This window comes from Zosterops lateralis (assembly GCF_965231275.1).
Source record: "Zosterops lateralis genome assembly, chromosome: 1".
Classification (NCBI taxonomy): Eukaryota; Metazoa; Chordata; class Aves; order Passeriformes; family Zosteropidae; genus Zosterops; species Zosterops lateralis.
The window spans coordinates 31,330,413-31,347,729 of NC_139762.1; the positions used below are offsets into that span (position 1 = coordinate 31,330,413).

The 17,317-nt window shown below is 41.1% G+C and overlaps 1 protein-coding gene across 10 annotated transcripts in view; it reads left to right on the forward strand.

Moving 5' to 3' along the window:
• Positions 1–761: 761 nt before the first annotated feature.
• The window catches only part of HDAC9 (histone deacetylase 9), a 459,263-nt gene continuing 442,707 nt past the window's right edge, over positions 762–17,317 (forward strand). For 7 of the 10 annotated variants that reach the window (XM_083872070.1, XM_083872068.1, XM_083872065.1 and 4 more), the window contains exon 1: positions 763–937. The gene's annotated coding sequence lies outside the window, so the exon portion shown is untranslated. Of the gene's footprint in view, positions 938–17,317 lie in introns of all 10 variants that reach the window. The other 3 variants (XM_083872066.1, XM_083872067.1, XM_083872072.1) reach the window with 2 other exon arrangements.

Genomic DNA, 17,317 nt, shown 5'->3' on the forward strand with positions numbered 1-17,317 from the left:
CTGTGCCCTGTGCCCGCCGTGCCCTGTGCCCGCTGTGCCCTGTGCCCGCTGTGCCCCGTGCCCTGTGCCCTGCACCCGCCCTGCCCCGTGCCCTGTGCCCGCTGTGCCCTGTGCCCGCTGTGCCCTGTGCTCGCTGTGCCGGGTGCCCTGTGCCCGCTGTGCCCTGTGCCCGCTGTGCCCTGTGCCCGCTGTGCCCTGTGCTCGCTGTGCCCCGTGCCCTGTGCCCGCTGTGCCCTGTGCCCGCCCTGCCCCGTGCCCTGTGCCCGCTGTGCCCTGTGCCCGCCCTGCCCCGTGCCCTGTGCCCGCTGTGCCCTGTGCGCTGTGCCCCGTGCCCTGTGCCCGCTGTGCCCTGTGCTCGCTGTGCCGTGTGCCCTGTGCGCTGTGCCCTGTGCCCGCTGTGCCCTGTGCCCGCTGTGCCCTGTGCCCTGTGCTCGCTGTGCCGTGTGCCCGCTGTGCCCTGTGCCCGCTGTGCCCTGTGCCCTGTGCCCGGCGCTGTCCCGGCGGCGGCGCTGCCAGCCCGGGCCCGCTCGTCCCCCAGCGGCCGCGGCGGGGAGCGCTCAGCCCGGCCGCCTCCCCCGCCTCCCCCCGCGCCGCGCCGAGCCGAGCCCGCCGCTATTTTTAGCAAATCCTCCCCGCGTCGCCACGGGCGGCGATCGCAGCGCGCAGCCCCGCGCCAGCTGCCGCCGCCCCGCCCGCCCGCCCGGCGCGCACGGCACAGGCTCGGCCCGCCGGCGCGATGGCCACCTGATCTGATCGCCACCTGATCGCCACCCGATCGCCACCTGATCGCCGCCTAATCGTCGCCGCCGCAACTTTTCCTCGCCTCGCCGCGCCGCCGCTTCCCCCGCGGCCCCGGTGGAAGATGGCAGTGGGGGGCAGCGCTGGAAGTTGCAGCCCGCGAGCGAAGAGATAAGGGGAGCGGCGGGAAGGTGAGAACGTGAGTGGCCCCGGCCGCTGCCCCCCCGCCCCCCGGCCGCGACTGCGAGTGCCGGTCCCGCCGCCCGGACGCTGTCCCCGACCCGCCGGGGCGGCATTTCTGGGACCTTCGGGAAGGTTTGGGGAAGTTGGACCGTGTAAGGGCTGGCAGGGTTGCGGGGGAGGGAGGACGCGGCCGCCCCCGGCAAGTTTTACTCGGCGGGAGCGTGAGCGGCTCCGGAGCGCTTTTCCCCGCCGGGCGGGCGGCGCGTCCCCGGCTCGGGGGATCCCCGGCGATCCCGCGCCCTGCAGAGCCCTGGCCGAGGCGCGGGGCCGGCCGGAGCACGGCCCCCGGAGCTCAGCGGGCTCCCCGCGCTCGGCTGGGACCCAGGAGCCCCGGAGGGGCCGGGGGAGCTGCCCCGGACAGGTGGCGGGGCCGGGTGCGCCCTCCTCGGGCACCGCCGCGCCGGTGTCGGACCGCCCGGAGCCGCGGCAGACGGGGGGCGGGGGTTTCCCGACCCGTCCTGTCCCGTTCCCGTCCCTTTCCCGTCCCGGCCCGTCTCGTCCTATCCCGTTCCCGGGCCGGCCGGGTGGCCAGAGCTGTGTGTACATTCACGGCGGCACAGCGGTGCGCGCATCCCCGCCGGCGGCTTCCCGGGTAGCGGCGCAGGGCAGGAGGAAGGGAGTTCCCAGCAAAGGTACAGTGGCTTTGACTCATCTAAAATGTCTGGGGTTTAGGAATGAAATGGAATATAGTGGCAGTCAGTAATCATTCATGCTTAGCCCTCGTATAGAAAAAAACAGATATTACTTGTAATGCACAACACGCGTGTTCATCTTTGAACATCCACCCCGAGCCCGCAGCAGTTCGTGTTTGTAAGTGCCCTGAAGAGTCTGAACCCACTGATAAACAACGTGGGAATTTTAGGCGCAGACAAATATTTAGAACAAGCCGATCTTTGAAAAAGAAGTAGTGAGGTGAATTGTGGAGACCTTTTGACATATGAAAATGCATGAATGTGCTTTTTTGATGCAAAAGCTGTTGAGATTCTCTGTCACAAACAGCACAGAACAAGTGCTGACACAGAAACTGAGGAATTTTAAACATTTGTCTTTCAACATTGTCAGCTTTAGTTCTTTGACATTTTGTTTTCTGTGACAGAATAGTTTTGTGACAGTTATTCAGGATATAATTTGCAAGCTCACAAAGGCCTGTAGCTGTGATGAGAACTCATGAACAAAAAACAGGAGGTATTTCACATTAAGGTTTTTCAGATGTCCTGTCCTTCTCTAATGTCCTGTCCTACTCCTGTCTTCTCTCCACACACACCTACCTCTGCAATAGCATCTCTAGATCTTTTGAGGTTATCTTGTTGCAGAGTGTCTCTAAATTTTCTCTATGTCGGATACATTTCTGTATCAGTGGCCCCAGCTCGTATGTTTTGTACCAGGAACACACCTACTTTGTTCAGAAAGAGATGCCAGCTTGTTCTCTATCATAACACCAGAGATGGCAATTCCATCCCTTCATACACCTAAGTTGCATTGTTATTTGTGTAAAATAGCTGTATCTCAACTGTAGAGAACTTTCTACCATGAATGATGCAAATAATACACTATTTTAACACCTCTTTTTCACTGTCATGGCAAAGATGTGATCAAAAACATTGGGAGTAAACATGTCATGGCTCCAGAGAAAAGCTGCAGTCAGTCATGTTTATGTACCACTGGTGCCAGTTTCTTCATATAAATATTGAAATAGCTGTCTTTTTAACAAAAATCTCATTGCCAGTTCAGAATTTCAAAAAAGAGAAAAACATGCCATTATACTTCTTGGTGACCAACTTGATGCAAACACAGCCCCACAGTTAAGCCTACCCAAAGCACTGGTCTCAGTGTCACATTCCTCTGTAAGTCTGTGTGAATGTGCAATACACCCAAATGTTTTGAATCTGACTTTAAAATATTAGTTTTGAAAACAGTAGTGTTTGGTTTTCCATTAAATTGCTTTTCCACGAATGAAACTTGGTCTGCATGACTGAATGAGAACAGTAATTTGTAATCTGCTGTGTCTCTTCAGTTCACCAGCATCTTCCTGTGCCCAGAGCAGTTTAAAAACAAAAGTGAAATATTGTCTTCACTGCTGGAAGTCAGTACATGCTTCGTTTAGAACGATTGTTCCATTAGAATTTATTTCTGTGAAAAAAAGAGATAATACTATGATTAAGTGGCATATGTATTTTCTAACTTCTTGATAAAAATAACATTGAAAAGAGATTCAGTTATAAAAATTATATACTTTCTGAAAAACATGTAAAGTGGAAAATAATTTTCAGTTCTTCCTCTCACTACCTGAAATAGCCTCATAGAAATTGCTGTTAAAAATATTACTTGCATACTGAAAATATGTATAAAATTTAAGTTTACCTGCCCTGACAATTATATGAATCCTGGTATGAAATATCCTGAATACTGATAGTACCTAAATGTAGTTGCAGTAGTTAGTTTCTTAGTATTCAACTAATGCTAAGCAGGCAAAATGTGGGTTTGAAAGTCTTCAAATCCTGTTGTGAATGAGCAACTATAACCAATGAAAAATGACAAAAGAGTTGGGATGTAGTCTAATCATCTCCAAATTGGTAAATTAAGCACATATTTACCAGAGTGCATGTACTATTGTTGTTTCACATTCATCAGTATTCAGACTAGCTAATTTAAAGCTAGTTAGGGTCTGTGTGTTCAAACTGCAATAGAAAGTAGTTGTGGCTTGCAGCTACTCATAGCTGAACCGTTTAGCTGAGAGCACTTAGTGCATCACAGGAGTGAGGCTTTTTCCCTTTTACAGAAGAGTTCTGGGCCAGATTTGTTGAGGGTTATATGCTGTGTCCTATAAGCATGCCGTTTACAGGAACTTTCCATATAAATTCAAATTAAAGGAATGAGTATTCATCAGAGTTTTCCAGTCTCCTCAAAAGTAAGAAAATGTTCTTTAAGTTGTTGCAATTAAGTAGAAGATACATAATAGATCTGTTGAGTTAAATTAAAGATAGCTCTCGTGTAAAGACAGAACGTTAGGCTATTCTATGATAAACCATATTTGTCATGCTTCAAACATTACTTCATTCAGTAATGATTTCCAGATAAATAGGCAGAGAATATTGCATTGCTGAATCACTTAAGGTTATATTGTTTGTTGAAACTGGTAGGTGGTAAGGCATTTTAGAGCTAACATTACTTGATGCAATCATGTTTCATTTCTCCTTTTGGTTTCGAGTTTATAAGTTAGGATGATCATACATGACCAAAGAATTTTTTCCTTACTCAGTGTAACTTACTTGTAATGAATGTGTTATGTTGTGAACGTCAGTGCGTGCTGGGTAAGACTGTAGTAGTGTTGAATTTATTGTTATGACTTTAATAAATTATGAAGTTTATTTGTGCTGCTAATCTATAGCTTCATCTTCAGCTAAGAAATTACAGTGAAATAGTGCTTAACTACTGCTGAAAACGATAAAAGTTTCAATATTTTGAGGTCAGCTTAGACCTTTCTTGTAAGGACGTACCCACACTTCTCCATTTTTGTACAGTATGGAGTTGTATTACTTTCTGCCAAAGAATTTTGTCAATGCAAAAAGTTAACATGAGTTCAGAAAAAAAGATTTGGACAAATTCCTAGATTTAAAAAAAAAAAAAAAATTTAAAAAAAATCAAAGACTAGAAAGCAGAGATATAATGCTTCTGAATCAGAATGTCCCTAACCAGCAAATATTCTGAAGGCTTCCGAGTATTTTGAGAAGGTGCCATTCACATGGTTCCTCACTTTTCCTTATGCATTTACTGTTGGGCGTCTGGGGAAAAGATGTTGAATTCTGAACAGGTCTTCGGTTTGATTAGATTTTACTGTTCATGCATTCTTACCCGGTCAGGGTGGACAAGGTGGTAGACAACTTATGCATTCCTTTATGGGAGAAAGTGATTGACAACTTTGTTGCATAACCTTCAAGAAGATGTTTACTTGAATTAATTAGCATTAATTCAATGTAGGATGTTGATTATGAGATAGGAAAGGTAATAGGAAGCAAATATTTGTTCGTATTTTCCAGAAATTTATTTTTAATAGATTATGTATTTTTTAATGTAATGTTAACATTGGTCATTCACAAATCATGATGCATTGTTTAAGTTTGTTTATGATATGTAGCAACTATCAGGATGGTTTGTTTTACATCTATTGCATAACCGTAAACTATTTTTGTTTAAGAAAATGAAATGCTTTTCAGTGAAAGTAGCTCAGAAGTACCTGTACTCCTTACAGTATGTCTTTTATTTGTCCTTAGTTTCTCAGTTTTGGAGTTGAAGATGATGGAGTCTGTATCTCTTAATTTGATTTCTGCTCTGAGATGCTCAGTCTTTTAGTTCATCTCTGTTCAAGATACAGAGTGCTCCTTCTCTAGAATGGATGACTGTCACTCCTGGGGATTTATTCAGACTTGAGTCAGGTTTTCTGGTTTAGTCTGAGCATGCATGAGCCTCTACTGTCATGTTCACTGAGTCGAGCTTTTATTTCCATGCTCTTTTACCTTGCAAGAGAGGTGAAGACCTGGTCTCAAGGGTGTTTTGAAAAGGTGATGTCCAGTGCACAAGAGAAATTGGCAGCCCTGAATGATGGCAATCTCGTATGCATGCAAGATACGTGAAGACTTGAGCCTGAACTTATTCATAAAGGAAGGGGTGCTGCACAGTGCCTTTGGTGCCTCAACCTTTTACAGTGCCAAGGATCTTCCATTTGCAACTGCCTTTCCATTGCAGCTCTGTCACCTTTCACTAAAGCTTCTAGGGCAGTCTTTGCCTTCCTGTCCTCACACTCATAGTCTCATACTGTTATTCTCATGGCCTTGTACCTCCATACTGTGCTACTGCTGTTATGTCAGGAGGTAATTGACACTGCTATAAGAGTCAAGCCCTTCCAGCAGCCTTTCTTGCGCTTTTTTTTTTTTTTTTTTTGCAGCTTTTAGTTTGCATAGGAGGATAGAAGGAAGACAAGTATTTTACTGTGCCTAGCATTCCCCAATAATATATGCAAAACTTAACAGCCAGTTAGTTTGCAACACCTGCCTCCGATCAAAAACTGCTTCATTCAGGGCTGATGGCATCACACAGGAGGACAGACACTAGGGAATTTGAACAGATCATGTAGAAATTGATGTGATTTCTGTGGGAAAAGTAGTGTGGTGCATCACCCGATACACTGGAGAAGGCACCTGGGAGAGAGGGTCCTTAATGGGGAAACCCTTGCAGTTCTCTTCTTGACTAGCCAGTGAAGCTTTCCCTTTCACCTTTTCATTTTCTCCTGTTTCTTTTCCAGTTACCTTTCCTCCTTTTTTTATGTTTTTATCTCTCCCCCTGCTGTCTTTTTCCCCTAAAGAAACTTCTGTTGTTGCCTTTGATGCTTGCCACCAGCTATAAATTCTGCAAGTAAATCAGGAAGGGACATAGAGATGTTTCCATACTTGTAACAAGAAGTTTAGGTATGTGTGCGAATAGGTTGGTGCATGGTCGATTTATAACTATGTAAATAGAAATTATCTGATAACTTTCCTCATTTTGCTTCTTGGTCAAAGAGAAATCATACATCTGCTGAGTATTTATTTAGTCAGCCTGAATTTACTCTTCAGATTTATTTTCATGTGAGAATATCTCTATTCCACTAGATATTTCTGTGTTTTTCTCTGTATCCTTTTCAGTTTGAACTTAGATTTTTTCTCAGTAAATGTGGTCAAAGTAATAGTCTGTGCCCACAGGAATCTCTTTATTGTGTTGTCCAAGGGTGATAATACTCCATCTCCTTTTTTTGAAGAGCTTTGGTGATGTGTCCTAGGTTGTATTAAGCTCAATCTGAAAGTTTAATTTCCTGTTACTTTTTGTAATGCTCATGATTACACTAAATCACAGCAGTTGGAAGGACCTGTTGGTCAAAATAGAGTCAACATTGAATTTAGACTATGTTGTTTAGGGGTTTGTTAATTCTGCCTGTAAAAGATCCAAGGAAAGTGATTCCACAACTTCTCTGAACAATCATACCCAATACTTAGTTATCCTGATGGTACTTTTTCTTCTTTATGTTGAGTCATAGCCTCCTAGTTTCAATTCATGAGTATTTTCTCTGATTTTTGTGGTGTGCATGGCCCTGAAGAGCCTGGCTCCATTTTTTTGGTAAAGCTTTTCATAGGCACTGATGTGGTGTTAGGTCCCTGCTAAGGCTGCCTCATCTTCAGGATGAACAGGTCCAACTCTCTCAGCTTTTGACAGGGCAAGTCCTCCAGCCCTCTCCTGCTTTGACAGATCCTGGAGGAAGCTTTGTTCAGTTATTTGGAACACCAAGAATGGATGCAGTATTCCAGATGAGGTCTAGTGCTTGAGTAAAGTGGAAACATGAAACTTTGTATTGGTAAATCTACCAAATAGTAAACATTCACCAAATTGTGACAATCCAGGAATGAAACATTAGGCAGAACTTTACTGTCTTGTAACCATAAGATTAATTCAAGCTATTGTATGCTTTTAAGAATTTATTATTGCAGCTTACATGAAAACAAAGCTAATTTGATATTTCTTTTCTGGAAAGTTCTCATTTCTGGTTCTTAGTATTGTTGAGCAGAGTATAACAAAAGACGAATAAAATCTTTTAGGGATGCTAGGTCTCCTATTTCAAACATATTAGTCTCTTATGAAGATTGTGAATGAAGAAACCACCCAAGAGAATATTCAGCTGCTCTCATTCTATCCAGGTTGCTTACTCATAGTCTCTTGGAAGACTGTGAAATGTTTATATTTATTCTGTGCCATCACACACACCTTGTCTTTCACTCCATCTGGCTATACTCTTTCACCCCCTCTCCCCCCAAAAAGAAAGAAATTTTGTTATGAAAATGCGGTTAAATATTGTTATCTTTTGAACAACTGGAGCAAGAGTTAAAGGCTTCCTTTTGACTGGAAAGTGATGTTAGTAAGTGGATTTTTTGTTCAAGAAGCTGCCTTCAGAAGAAAGTGAAAAAAGGTACAGGTTTAATGTGATTAGTGGGTGTGTAACCCTAGGTTTTTGGAGCATTTTAGTGAGGTACATATGACTGGATGAGTATCAGCCTATTAATGTGATGAGACATCCTTTAGGACTTCTGAGAGCTGATCAACCATTCTTCTTCCTTGTGCTAATGCATGTCATTTATACGGATCCAGATTATAAAGAAAATGCAGATTTCAAAAGAAGGTGATAGGAATGACATCTTCTAAAAATTTGCTGAAGATGACGCCTATATTAACAGTGTTAGGATCTTGATTGAAGAGGTCAAAGATTGTACTTGTCTGTGAGGAGTTTTGCAGTTGACTATAATGAGATCAGGATGCCACCTTTGCTTTGAATTTTTCACCTCTTTGGTTGTTGTTTGTTGTTGAAACAGATCAGATTAAGAGGAGAGCTTGTGAAAGCTCTGTTCAAGGTTCAGATCTACTGAAGGCATGCATGGAAGACTGTAGTATACTCATTCCTTCCCAAGCAGAGCAGAAATGGCACAGAGCATGGAATCTGGGATTGGAGCTAGCAGCAGTTGATTGTTCATTAATTCATTAGAGCTAACCACAGAAGCTGATTCAATTTAGACAGGCAGTCAAAGCAGTGGAGGAGCTAGAAAAGTGTGTAAAAGATAATTCCTGATTATTCTTTCCTGCCATCTTTTGCAAATTACCTTTAAATAAATTTAGCAGTTTTTGGCATGCACACTGGGTACATTTTCCCTACATCAAACTGTCTACATGCTTCTATTCCCTCCATCCCTAGTTTTCCTTAGTGATGCCTAAATATAAGTTTGTAGCTTCTTCAGTGTACTCTGATTACATGCAAACAGAGCATGCTGGTATGCGTAGGAGATTTTTCTGGGTGTCTGGCAAATGAAATCCTTTTTCTTTAGGCCACAGAGTAGCAACTGAGCTGCTTCCACAATTTCACTGCAGTTTTTCTGGGGAGTCTGTATACAATGCCTGTGAGAAATCTGGAAGAGCTGATTGACTTTGTAGTGACAAATTGAGTGTCATTTCTCACGCAGCTTCACATTTACTTATCCTCAGAATGGTCATCCATACTTTTGGAGAGAGTTGCTGGGGATGTTGGTTGCCTGTGGAGTATGTATGCATCATTTTTCCTCACTCTTTTTATTTCTATGGAGTGTTTGTATTGCTGTCTTTGTAAAAAGAGACTGAGCTGGGAGAGACAGCAGGAGACACAACTGAGAGTCTTTTTCAGTTGACATTTGGACCATAATTTAGGTTTTATGCATAGAAATGTCAGCTCAAAAGAGATTTCTGTGCAGATCATGAAGCAACATAATAAATCCATTATCATCTTAAGAGAAAAAAGATATGGATCTTTTTCAGTGATTTCAGTCTAAGTATTTCAGGAGAGAGAATTTAAAAATGCATATTCTTTGTATTTTAAGGCCATAAATATAATCAAAACAAATTAAAAATAAGCCACATTTAAAAAGTGTTTTAAATTCTGCTTGCTTACTCCGATTGAGGGTGATTATCTTGAAACTGATTAGCCATGTGATATGTAACCTAAAGTATTTTTCTTAAAACATCATAGGACTGCCTCATCTCTTGGTTGCCATTGCTGTGCTATGTATAGGGTCACTTTATATTTCTCATCTCTATGCAAAATAACACCACAGAGCTTCCTGCTCCAAGTATGTTGAAATCAATATGATGAAAATACCAACATCTGTCATTTATGGTATGTAGATTATATTCCAGAGTGAATGGGAAATGCATAGATAGACAAGGCCAGAACTGGGGTCTAATATATGTATCTTTTTTGTTCATATTTGGGTTTTAAGTCCAACATCATAACAGGATGCTAAGCACGCATAAAGCAAAACAAAGACAATTATTTTTCACCCTTCAAGCAGTTACTGTACATTGGTGCAATGATCTGTCAGATTTTCATGTGCAGGCTGTTGTCCTCTTGTCTACAGACTTTTCGCAGTAATGTTGCTGCTTCAGTTAGGCAAAGGAGTAATTAACTATACCCATCTTAACAGAACTGTTATTGCTGACACATATCAAGGTAAACAAAATGAAAATCTGGCTTGCGTCAGGTTGAAAGTGTGTTAGCTGTTGACTCAGTCTAATTAAACTGAATTAAATCTAATTGCGTATCATCATCCAGTCCCCAGAATTTTAATAGTAATTGAATTCTTGTAAAGTCCTAAGGGTGATTTAAAAAAATAGTATAAATCCCATGGAACTTTCTCTGTAAAAATTAAATTTCTGGAAAAAACAAACACTGTTTAAAAAAAATAACCATTTTGGTGAGGAAGTTTTTTGTCACAAACCACTAATAAATATAGGGGTTTACTACATGAATAGCAAATCCATACTTCAAGGTCTTTCACCTGTTTTATTTTATTATCTATTTCAATAGTTTAAATATGTAATACTGAATTAGAGAAGTTTTGTCATTTGTTATGAAAGAATATTTCTGTTTTAAAAGATGACTGCTACAGCTGAATTCTCTACATTTACCCTGATATAGGATAGTGTTGGCTATGGCATTAGTAGAAGTAGAAATGAAGATACAATTTTTGTGCAGTAGATAGCTGAAGAAACAATCCTCTCTGAATGAGGATTTTATTTGGTTCTGACCATTTGGCAGCTGGTTAATTGTTTAAAGTGAAAGTAATGTTGTAATGCATATGGGCAGATGTAGCATTTGGTACTTGAAAGCAGTTGTGTTTCATTCTGCATCAGTCATTAAAAATTGTAGAGATGAGACAATAAAGCCAGAGCTGCTAGAAGAAATAAAGGGTAGGTTAAGCAAGAAAAAAAAAAAAATCTTTTTTCAATTTGCAATAGATGAGAATACTCTTTAGTTTAGTAACTGCAATGTTTTTCAATACTGTGGTTCTCATTTCCTAATAGTAAGTAATAAATTGGAATTCTGTAGTTTCACTTTGTTGATTTTTCTTTTGCAATGCATCTGAAAATTAGATGAATGGTAGAAGCTCTGCCTATTTTATCACAGTTCTGCAAAAAAAGGAGGAGAAATAAAAATTGCATGTAAAGATAAAGCCAGTAAAATCTTAATGATTTAAATGGAAGTATTTCTGGGAAGCAACTGGAAGCTTTGGACTTGGATATAAAGGCTAACACAGGTAATTGGATTAGGCAAGTTCATCTTGGCTGATGGCAGCTAGAAATCACTGTCTCTAATAGAGAAATATCACTGGAGAGCAATGGGAGGTGTAGTCAAAGAACTCTCAATCTCCATCCTGCCTGTCATACCAACACATTTGGTACCCTGGAAGAAAACATCCCTTAGCTATGAGATGTATCATGAGTGAGAAAAATACCAAAAGATCTAGTAAAGACAGTCTCAAAGTGAAAAATAAAAAACCCAAATGAAAAATTCACATTTTTGTTATTTGAATGCCCATATGCCAACTGTGCTGGAAATGTATACAATATACAGACTTGAATAATGTATGCTTGGATAGATAATTACATCAAATATTAGCAAAGCCTAATTTTTTTTTTTTTGCCTTTTTTTTTTTTTTTGAAGGCCCACTCTATTTTGGGGTTGAGTTCCTTATTAGAAGGAATCATCTTTTATGTTCCAATGGAAATAAATCAGTTTTAATACTATAATAGAATTTATTCACTATTGAGTGCATAATTCCTGGAACAAGAGAGCATCAACAGGAGAGCCCTCTGTTCTGTGTAAGGTTGTAAAATCTGCCATTTTGTTATAGAATAAAGGGTGTGTTTTCCCTTTTTTCTTATTGCTGGCCCACAGAAGGTAATTGCAGCTTTTGTGTATAAGGATTGGAGACAGTTTGGATAACTGAACTGAATAACTGAAGTAAAGAAGCTGAAAGAAACAAGACATATTCAACACTTCACTTTTTGGAATAGTAAGTTAGAGAGAGGGTGTGCCTTCACCTATAAGAGAGAGCTAAACTCTTAATTCATCTCCACAGTAATTTGAAATGCAGTCAATTTCAATCTGCTGTTTCAGCAGCATGATTCATGCAGAAAGAATGTTTGTTTCTTATTCAGATTTCAGTAACCCTCTAGTTACTGTGTCCTGTGGGCATAAATTCTATTTAGATAAAGTAAAGTACTGTGACTGTGTTTAAGACATAGGATTCTATGCATGATTGTTCATAAAGACTGGGATTCATTTCTCCTGCACGGAGAAATGTTAGATGCCACTCTCAAATTATGAATCTGAGTTTATTTGTGGGGAAATTGCTCTTGACTGTAGCACCAAGTTCCTGTATGTACAACTTTATATCCTCTAGATGCCCAGGCCTACATCCCAAGCTGTGATCTCTTTCCTGTAGGCTCATCTAGATGCCTAAGCATTTTTAAGCATGCAAGGTGCTGGCTATACTGTCCAGCAATCCAATTAATTTTCTACTTATTTTGTTTCTTTTTCTGAGTACTGCATTGCACCATATGCTGTGGAGAAGGGCACTGCAAGGTATCTGTGTACACAAAACAAACGTAACATATGTAACCATGTAAAATATCTGGTTAAAATAGTGATAAGGGGAAAAGTTGCCCAGAGAGCACAGCTGGCTGTTATATTGGCCTGGCGACTATGAAGCCATGGGTAATCACAATGGTATTGCCTATACACAATAAGGGGACAACACTGAGGCAATATTGATACAGTCTGTGCTGTTACAAGACTTTCCAAGGCACAATGGGGCTTGCTTTTGTGAGTAAGGATGTTCTTCATTACATTTTTTCCCTCTCCCTGTGGCAACCTGGGTTCCAGTCAGTCTCACAGGTCTTGAACAGAAAGTCCTCTACCAACCACAAACATCCAGCATGGACAAGTCTTACTTTAATTTTTTTTCCTCTTGCTGCCCTGAATGATGCAGTATTTTGGATTATATGCCTCTTAGTGATTCAGAATCAAGAGGTAGGAAGGCAGAAGGAAAAATAAAAAGCCTCTTCTTTTTCTGAGACAAGTCCTGCTATGCTCAGCACCCAAATCACAAAAACCCGCTGGATAAGTGGATTCTTCTCAGTTGCAAAACATGCACCAACCACCATTCAGCCTGCAACTTCTAGTGCCTCTTGTGTAATTTTTATGGAAGTCCAGTTACAGGACAAGTGAATGTCTTTTTGTAGCCAACCTTTGATGGCAGGAAGGAGATGATAACCAAAGAAACCCTATCTTGACAGACTGAAAACGATAATGAAGCTTGAGCAGCATCCTGCAATTGCTCAGCATGCAAGTGATTACTAGCTCACAGCACACAATTCTGGACAAGCCAAGTATTAAACTTAGAGACAATGAGAGGCTTGAGTGCCTTATCAAGTGTCTCCTGTACTTGGTGCTCCATCCTTCACCTTTTATTGGTGAAGGATGCTTAAGCAGCATGAGTATGTGCTCCTAGCAGGGACAGTCAGCAGTTTTGGCTGGGTCCTGCCCATGTTACACATTCAAAACCAGTTCAGATTTCCTCTTTATTCCTCAAGTTTCTGTTTCTCCAGGTCAATAACTTCCCACATGAGTCTGATCATTTTCCTGCTCATGACTGGGAGAATAGTATAAACCATGTAGAGAGATAATGTATAAACAATGTCTGAGGTGTTTAAAATATGAGGAAATGAGCAGGTGTTTAGAGACAGTAGTATGGATTTTTGGCTTTGCAGACTGTGAAGTACACACTGGATAGGAGGTTTAGAGAGAAAAATAATTCAAAGCAACTTAGTAATGCATCATCTTTATTGTGTTTATTTCTAGACTGAACTGAATAAGTGCCTCTAGACACTCAAGTTCCCTCCTTTAGGCTGGAGTGGACACTTGAAACAGTTGTGTGCTCTCTTTGTTCGTTACGATGCTGCTTCACTTGATAATCTGTCCCAAGAGAGAGCTGACGTAGCAACACCAGAAGTGGGACGGTTGTGTTTGGTCTGAAACCAAGCCTGTATGTCCTGCAGTGTAAGAAGTTTTGTTTTTTTTCTTTCTTAAGTAGCTAAGCGTCTACTGAGTGACAGACAGCAGTTTGAGTAGAGAACAAGAATGCTGGGAGAGCTGCAGTCTCTAGAGCTGTACTCAGGAGGTCATGGTGGTACCTGAGAGCTTAGGTGCCTATCTTGCATGGTTGAATTACAAGTCATTATTTTCCTCTTATCTTGCAGTTGGGGAAAGCTTGTGTCTTCTCTTCCTATCAGGTACAGGTGGTATAATGGATCTGAATTCCCCTAATTCTCAGGGCTGGCTATTGGGCAGTATACATTGCCTGACACATCTGGCTGTTTATTCTGCTGAATCAGATTAAGTTGCTTGTACATGTATCTAGCCTAAAATTTTGGCATCTCTGAGATGATTTTCATGTAAGAGGAAGTTTGGGAGTGATGAGTGGAAAGGGACTATTCTGACTTCTTCAGGTGTCAACTTCCATGTTTTTACTTCTTGGTCAGGTTCTCTAGCAAATATCTAAAAGAGCCTGTGTCCTCTAAGCAGAACATATATATCTTTATCCTTCAATTTTGTTTCTGCCCAAATGGTATAATTTAGTAGCTGTAAACACAAACTTAATCTAGTTCTTCCTTGTTATCTTAGGGGAAATCAGTTAGATCCAGGAAGCTTGTCTGATGGCTCCGTGAATTTGTTTCTAGGCTGTGCCTCTGGTATGGGTCTGGAAGAAGGTCTTGAGGCAGGAAGAGGTTATCTGAAAGTAATTCTGCTGCTTCACTGAAGGTGACCCTAGGATACAGTACTAGGGCTTGTGGCAGCCCCTCCATGTTCTTCATGGAACGGGCAGGTGTTACACGAAGTTCTCACAATTTCTGGATACTGAAATTTTATGAACTTCAGTTTAGAATGTTTCCTTCTCCTGGAACACCTGACATCATTCATGATCCTAATGTATGATCATAAAATCTTACTGCTAGCACAAATCCACACATGGCCTTCCAAATGGGGTCACATAGGGCTACCAGACCTCCCCTTGCTATATAGTCTGCAGCACCTTGACTTATGCCAAGGGATTTCCCTTAGAAATGAAATGGCTGTTTATTTCATACACAACTTTTCATAGACAACCGTTTGGAGGCTTGCTAAGGGTGAAGCAAAATGGCTTGGCAATGTGGTAACAAGCTTTTAAAATCTTGTTCCTTGAATGTTTTTTCTACTAAGTTGCCTTTTAAGTGATATTTGTTTCTTCTCGAATTGAACGTTTGAGAAATTAGGAGAACACAAAGTATTTGACAACTGCTACGGGAAGTCTCAGATCCATGAGAACATCAGTGAAGAACTTTTTAATATCACTGCTGCTTCTCTAGCTCTAAGGGGGCTATACTGCTGCCTTGAAGAGATCACTTCTTTTCTTCTTTCAGAGTGATCATAACAAGTAATCCTTTCTCTTGTGCATTTTTGGATCCCTTCTGTCAGCTGTCATTTAGATTTGATACACCATCAAATGTTGATATTCAGATTATAATATGAAAAAAGACAACCATTTACCCTCTAAAAATGGCATAGATAAGTGACAGCAGAAAGATTTTTGGGCTTAAGTCAGGCTTACGCATCTAAATAATTTAAGACTCTTCTTAACTGTTTTCTTAGATTTTATGAGAAAATTCACCTACAGTTGCTAGGAAATTAACAGTAAGCATATAACCAGATCAAAAAGAAAAGCGCCGTGTTGCCTCTTTTCTCCAAGTGAAGTTTTAATTTTCTGGATGAATGCTTTTTCCAAAACACAACTTTTGTCTTTCAAATTCCTCTTTCTAACTACCTGTTTTAGAAAGTATCTTTCTCCCAATTAATTTCTCCTTTGTGCTGTGTCATTTCTTGAATGGATCGTAAAAGAACTCATGCTGTGGTCACTGTTCCCTAGAGCAATTTCCACGGCATTTTGCCTTTATATCACAGTTGTTTTTCTGATGAGTTGTTGCACCAAGCAGGATTGCTTTTTCAGTATTTGTGGCTTAAATACTCATAGAGATTTCACTTTTCCTCTTGGGTGCTCCACAAAGCCATGAAGGCTTTTTTCCCACTCAGAATTAGTAAATCCAGTATTTTCTGTAAAACTGTTTAGATATCTGCTGTTTTGAATACTGCACCTTTTTCACTTGATTTATAAAGTCACAGATTTATGAAATGTTTAAGGTTAGAAGAGATTTTAAAAATCATCTGTTCCAACCCCCCTGCCATGGGCAGGGACTCCTTCCACTAGACCAGGTTATTCAGAGCCCCATCCACCCTGGCCTTGAACACTTCCAGGGTTGAGGCATCCACAAGTTCTCTGGGCAGCCTGTTCCAGTGCCTCACCACCCTCACAGTAAAGAATTTCTTCCTAATATCTAATGTAAACCTACACTCCTTCAGTTTGAGCCCATTCCCTGTTGTCTTGTCATTACATGTTTTTGGGAAAAGTCTTTCTCCATCTTTCTCATAGGTATCCTAGGATCTCCATCTTTCTCATAGGAAAGCCTAATTGTAGCCTTCAGGCAATGGAAGCCCACAATTAGGTTACCCCAAAGCCTCCTCCTCTCCAGGCTGAGTAATCCTAATTCTTCCAGCCTTTCCTTGTAAGAGATGTTTTCCATCCTTCTAGTCATCTTCTTGGCCCTCCTCTGGCCTCATTCCAAGACAGCAATGTCCTCCCTGTGCTGAGCATCCCAGAACTGAATGCGGTATTCCAGTATTTCAGGTGGGCTCTCATGAGAGTGGAATGAAGGGGCAGAATGACCTCCATTGACCTGCTGGCAGCGCTTCTTTGGATTGATTTCACAAGCTTTTAAACTGAACTTCCTTCTTTCTAAGATACATGTCATACTTGTTAAAAATCAAATTAATGTAATTGAAAGTAACAGTCTGAGTAGTAAAGTATGCCTAAAACTGTGTGCAGCAAACCCACTTTTTCTAAATAAAATTTTTAAGCTGTTATTTATTAAAGCATGTGGTGAAAAGCATCTTGTGAAAAGGATTAAATATGTTATTACAATACATACGTGTGATATTTTTGAATACTATGTATTTGTTCATATGTACAGTATGTACAAAACTTAATTTCTTTTCACAATCTACATTCATGTATTTTCACATTTATTTTAAATGCTCTCATGGAGGAAAGGTGTCATACACCCAGCATCGGCAAATGGTATGCAGTAAGCAGGTTAATGTCAGTAACTAAATTTCTTATTTATAGTGAGTTGATGTTATCAGAAATAAATATGTCTATTAAATCTGGACATATACTTTGAAATTTGATCCTTTAAAGTCAATTTCATAATTTAGATCTCAGTTCTGCTCAGCATACACTGGAGTAACACAAAGCCAAACTAAAGGCTGGTGCCTTTCAAAGTACCCATGGCAGATACT